Source organism: Sinocyclocheilus grahami, unplaced genomic scaffold (genome assembly GCF_001515645.1).
Source record: "Sinocyclocheilus grahami isolate Dianchi unplaced genomic scaffold, SAMN03320097.WGS_v1.1 scaffold980.1, whole genome shotgun sequence".
Lineage (NCBI taxonomy): Eukaryota > Metazoa > Chordata > Actinopteri > Cypriniformes > Cyprinidae > Sinocyclocheilus > Sinocyclocheilus grahami.
This window is the reverse complement of record NW_015506159.1, coordinates 420,203-426,494: the sequence shown is the minus strand read 5'-3', so window position 1 is coordinate 426,494 and position 6,292 is coordinate 420,203. Positions and strand designations below refer to the sequence as shown.

The 6,292-nt window shown below is 36.0% G+C and overlaps 1 long non-coding RNA gene across 1 annotated transcript in view; it reads right to left on the bottom strand.

Annotated features, from left to right (window-relative positions):
* The window catches only part of LOC107565075 (uncharacterized), a 6,760-nt gene extending 3,596 nt beyond the window's left edge, over nt 1–3,164 (bottom strand). Inside the window, exons 1-2 of the long non-coding RNA XR_001606321.1 lie at nt 3,092–3,164; nt 2,582–2,706 (exon numbers count right to left, since the gene is read on the bottom strand). This is a non-coding gene — a long non-coding RNA (uncharacterized lncRNA). The remainder of the gene's footprint in view (nt 1–2,581; nt 2,707–3,091) is intronic.
* Nucleotides 3,165–6,292: the final 3,128 nt, after the last annotated feature.

Sequence of the window (6,292 nt, the reverse complement as noted above, 5' to 3'; positions counted from 1 at the left end):
TTTTTATATTTATATAATTTAATATAGTTAACTTAATCTATATCACACAAAAACTACCGTTTTTCTGCAGATAATCAGCACGATAACACATTTTATAATCATTTTATACAAGTTTAGTAAAGCAATAAGTGACTTAGGCCTACATTTTAGACATGATATTGCTTGTTTTTGCTCAATTTTGCCAACAGAAATAGTTCCAAACAAAGATCACAGCACTGTTTTGCGTCTCTGAGCAATGGACGGTGTTTACTTATTGAATGAATCAGCTTTTTCAACACATCGGTTGAATAAATGATTCAGTGATTCACTCATTAACACAGTCAAATGGTTTGTATTTGAATGAATCAGTCGTTTGAATGAATCAGTTGAATCTCAATGACTCACTCATTAACAGTCACTTGCTGTCACCTACTGGCCGTTTTAATTTCACATTAAGACAATTTGTTTCTGGTTTTATTCAAGTTTTAAATGATTTCAAATATCAGTATTCAACGTTTTATGTTAAAAACAAAACATTAGGCCTATTTATGCATTTGTAACTGCAGTTTAAATGCATCCATGTCCCCTCTGAGATACATAAACTGTGTAAATACATCTAAATGCTATTTAAGATGCAGATTCCAGTAATGTTTTCTTACGTTGGAATAAAAGACACTAAGTACCGGATGAAGTGCTTCTTATTCTTACCCAAAAATACAAAATGGAAGAAGGAGTTAAAACTGAACACAATCTTGCTACTCAAGCAGTGTATGAACATTTTTATATATATATATATATATATATATTTATTTATTTACTTAGTTTCCATTTTGCTTTTACTTGTACTTTTACTTTCAATACTTAAGTATGTTTAAGATTTAAAAAATAATTGTTGTACTTAAGTACAATAAATATCACATACTTTAAGACTTTTACTCAAGTAATATTCTAATCGGTGACTTCAACTTCTACCAAAGTCATTTTCTGGTAAGTTATTTGTACTTTTACTTGAGTATGGCTTTCAGGTACTTTATACACCACTGTATAAACCTAAACATGTATGTACAGTATAAGAAAAACATGACAGACAGATGCAATTACAATAATTTATTTATTGCAAAAATGTCAAAAGCAGTAACAAAATTAATCTAAATGATGATGCGTTACAGCCGCGGTCCTCTCTGGCGGAATACAGGAGGTTTGTGTGAGCCAGAGCAGAATTTATGTTGTTAATCGCAATCACAAGGCTAAAATGTATTTAACTTCCTGTTTTATACACTCACTCCCCTAACATATCACAGGAAGAAGGCGATGAAGGCATTTAAGGCTTGTCTTTAAAAAGGTTACTTGGCACTACTGAAACAAAAAGTGTCTGGATCAATCGGTGATCGGCAAGAATTGTGCAAAGAAATTGTCAAACATGGTTACTCCTCCGTCTGCCACTCTGACACACTGCCTTATTTCATTCTGATTAATTTCATTTGGAGGCCTGTGTCCTCTATGCCTTTCAATACAGCCCCACTTCAGGTCTCATCTTAAGGGTACATCTAGCCGCAAGACTGTGTACATTTATTTGCATGGGATAAGGTAAGAAGAAAAAGAATAATATAAAATTTGAACATGAACATGTTGATTTCATCAGAGTTATGGAGGTAATGTTTGCAAAAACTAGCAAAACTTTAATTAAACCTGGATTTTATTTCTTTTTTCTAGTTAATGACAGCACCAATTAAAAGTAAACATCACTCCTCATTTATCTGCCTGATGAAATTAATAGATGTGGATAAAAATAAACTAAGAACAAAAGTGAAGTCATAAGCAAGAGCAAAACAAACACAGTTTTACTAAATAAACCCAGCCTGGACAGCTCATACTGTACCACAATGTTTCAGTTTATACCCAAAATCTGTATTTAGGTTAGTTTGTCTTCCAACATCACAGTCTGATAGCCCCTCCCCCTCTGCTGTGGAAGGAAAGCTGTGGAAAGTGTTTTTTTTTCTTCGGTTAATTAAGCACATAATCTGGGTATTTAAAGTTTGGAATAAAACTGGCATGGAATAATGCATAAATACGCAAATTGGGACACACCTAGTGTGATGTTAGCATGTTGCTAAGGTAACTGTAAAATGAATAAGCATAAAAGTACAAAACACACATTGATACTGTGGCAAATCTATTAGTCTATTAATACTGTAATGTCTGTTTGTTGATGTAACTGCAAAGTCATTTAGTAGAATGTCTAAAGACTATCAAAATGAGGTGTTACTCTTGCAATGCATTAAGGGATTATCTTTCAAACTGCCTTTTTGCCCATTTTGATTTAAATACTGAGATGTAAGAAATAGAGAGCACACTAGATTTTGGAACAGAGCTACAGTCACCAAGATAACCCTAAATGCATAATTCAAAACCAGACATGTTCTTTTATATATTTGCATGGGCTAGCATTGTCTTTGTTAAATTTGTGTGGCACAACTATTCCTATGAATTATGTGGCCTTACTCCCTACTGCCATGTGGTACACATCTCACTTAACAGGATCTGACAACGTCCCTACAGAAAGTGTCTGAGCAGGGGAAAAGAGAGACATATTTGCACTTACTCCGACAGATAGGCCTGTGGTCACTCCAGGCCACCAGGGTCTCAGTCACTCTCTGGCAAGTGATGCTCTTTGATCCCTGCAATACGTAGCTGTCGTCACAGGAAAACTGGATGCTGGCTCCGACCCTGCCGAAGTTGAAATGACCGTCAGCGATCGACCAGCTACATGAGTCATACCATCAACCCCAGACCCTCTATGTCTCTGACGCATCCTTCTTTTGTTAGATGAAAGCACTTTCTGTCAAATGTCTATAAACCGCTTGTGTCTTCTATTTTCAGAATCACCCACTTCGTATTCCATTAAATGCAGAACATGTAATGGCCCTTGGTTTTTCTCTAAGGGCATTAGAAACCCACTTAGTAGCAGTGACCAAAGGTCCTGGTGGTAATGGCCTATTGGTATGGGAGTTCAGACAGACGTGTCAAACAGCAGGCCCAGGCCTGATTAAAGCTGTGTCATGCAGTTAAAAAGGACAAGTGCAGCAGATAAGAGAACAAAAAGAGGACCTACTGGAAGCTGGAGCCAGTTCTTTTCCCATTCTCAGGAATCCCCGGATCTGGACAAATGTCTGCAGCCATCCCACCTTGGCTTACTGCATGAAAGCAGAGCATGCAAGAGAAAGAAGACAAAAACACAAAAAACATGATGAAATGAATAAGACATATTATGTGTGATAGTCGACTGGTGCGTGTTCAAGGCAGTGTATCAGAAGGATTTCACCAGATGCACTGCCTCATTGCTGAACTCTTATGAATACAAAAAACACGCATACAAGTATGTAAATAGTTTTGGTCAAATTTCACCTAAAAATGATAGATAGATAGATAGATAGATAGATAGATAGATAGATAGATAGATAGATAGATAGTACACTTTTAGAACTTTTATACACTGAATGACACAAAAGGGTCAATGTGCATACATTATATACATAATATATAGAATGTTTCTTTATAAGAACAAACCCTGCCAAAGAAGCTATTAAGAAGAAAAGCAATGGAATGTTCTCTTTCAACAGCCCAAAGTGTACAGTGTTCATAAGAATGTCAGTAAAGATTGCATTCACAGGTGGAATATCTATTCCTGTAGAGCTGACAGGGGATTTAGTGATGGTAAGCTCAAGGCTATTTCCCATAAAAAGCAAAGAAAGGTCAAAGCATGTCCCATGTTTCTCCCCTCCCCACTCTCTTGTTCCTCCTAAGCCACAGTGAGTTTGTGTTCACACAGCCTCACTTTCTGACATCCCTCTGAGTTCAATTACTGGCCAAAATCACATTAGGTGAGTTCATGGGTGACTTCATTTCAGGTGCAGCATTGACCCTCTTTACATGCACATAATTTTCCATGTTGTAAATCTTTGACTATTTAGTCTTCATGATACTATATTATACTGGTTATTATTACATAACACCTTTTTTATTATTATTTGCCAGCTGTTTTATTTGTATTTCTAAACTGGAACATTGGTGTAATTGGTTATGGCAACATGCAACATCAATAAATTAAATATTATTGATGTTTTAAAGGGTGGCACACTGAACCATCATCTTATAAATAGCTATAAATTGGCATAGAATGGTTTTAATCAAAACGATTTTATGCAAGAACAAAGTTAACACCTTGAATTGCACTTTATGCATTATTTGGCTACTAAAGTATACCATTAATACGACTTTAAACTGTTATTTAATATTAAGTGCTTCAGTAGTTTCCTCAAAGGAATGGTCTGGTTGATCTTTGTCTCATACTCAGTTTTTGATAAAATTAGCTTTGTTTGAGACAATTAGTAACAAATAGCCTAGATATGTAAGGGCAGAACTATATATTGTTTTTGAGTTTTGTCTGTACTTATTAGTTTTGGACAGACAGAAAATCGAATTATTTTTACACACATCTATAAATAGATCGACAGACAGACAGACTGACAGACTGACTGATTGATTGATTGATTGATTATCATTCAGTGACACATTGCGCTACATAATTTTTAGGTAAGCTTGTAGCTTAATATGACATAAAAACAAAATCTACATTTTGTCACATTCATGTCAGTCAGAGGGTCTCTTTGTGTTTAAGTCAGTGGTTCTTGGCCAGAAAAAGCTGCACCAGACTTTTGTGTTTATAGTGAAAAGTATGTCTATACAAGTCTAACTTGATGTAAGTGACACAAAATTAATTAACATGTAGAACCCACACAAACCACTTTATGTAAAGTAATCGGTCCTGACCAACACAGAAGCACTTGAATCATGAGGCAAGGTCAATGCATTTGCAAGTGGTGTGTTTGTGCATGTGTGTGAAAAGCCCAAGGTTTTCACTTGTGGAGGGAGGCTTTTTGATCACCTGTCATGTCCTTCTTTTTGATGTGGTCTTCAAATGTCATCTCCCCTGATTGTTGATATCAGTTTCTAAAGTTATTCTGCCTGATCAAAGCGGGTGTCTGTTTTTTCTGATCTTTTTCTTGGAAATGTATTTTCCTCCTATAGTGCCCTGCAATCACCTCAATATGTGTCAAATACTTTCTTATAACGCACATGTAAACGTTTAATACATAACTGCCAAGTGTACTTCCATTCCAATCAAAGATCTAAGAGCTGCCCTTAAAGGTGATGCAAGCCATTTCACTAACGTCTGCCAGATTTAGCTACCAAAGAATAAAAATCACATTAATTTTCTTCATAGAGAAATGTAGTCATTTTTTAGCAATAATACCTTCTAAGATAGCCCTATCAAAAGCTTCAAGGTTAAGGAATGAAAATTTTCACTCAGAAATTACTAGTACATTTATACTACTAGTACATTTCAAAAACAATTACAATGAAACAGCAAGTAATTAAACATTCAATTTTTACGTTACATTTTGGTATTTTCGGTAAAACTTTAGATTAGGAAACACTATTCACTATTAACCATGCTTTTTAACATGCATATTATTAGCACATTGGCTGTTTATTAATGCTTAAATAGCACATATTAATGCACGACCATAATCTAGATCTATTAACCCTACCCAATACATAAACATAACTACTACAACAACTAAATTATTATCAATATGCAACAAATTAGCAGTTTATTGAGTAAAATATGAATGGGTTCCCTTATCTGATGTGTTACAATATTTTCTTGTAAAACATACTCCAATAATTTTTCCCTATCGGAACTTAACTCGTACTGCATCCTCCATCTTTCCCATCGCTCTTTCCTGCGATGAGAAAACTCTTTTTCTCTGATTACTGAAGCATTTTTCAGTAACGCAGAGTAACTGCATGGCCATTGGTTCGTGCAGTACATATAAAAACAAACCAATGGTGAGGCAGCGGAGCTGCACATGCTTATGGCCATGAAATGGCTGGGGTCATCTGGCTATATAAGCGGGCATGCTGGCATAGGATCCTCCGATTTATTCTCAATCAGCGACGATGATCTTCTCTTCGCTGAACTATGAGACTTGAAGCCTTCTTGCCATTGACACGCCTCACAGCAGATCAAGCTGATTCAGTGCCTGCTCTGCTCAGCTGTTCACTGCTCCGCCTCTTCAGTGAGCCTCTCATGAGCCGCCTTCAGCGTCTGCAAGCTGCTGTTTCAGCACATCTGGTGAGTTTAAAAGAGCAAATTTCTAAGAGCAAATTCCACGGAATTGATTCAAATGCCACGCCGCTACACTCTTAAAAATAAAGGTGCTTCACGATGCCATAGAAGAACTTTTTT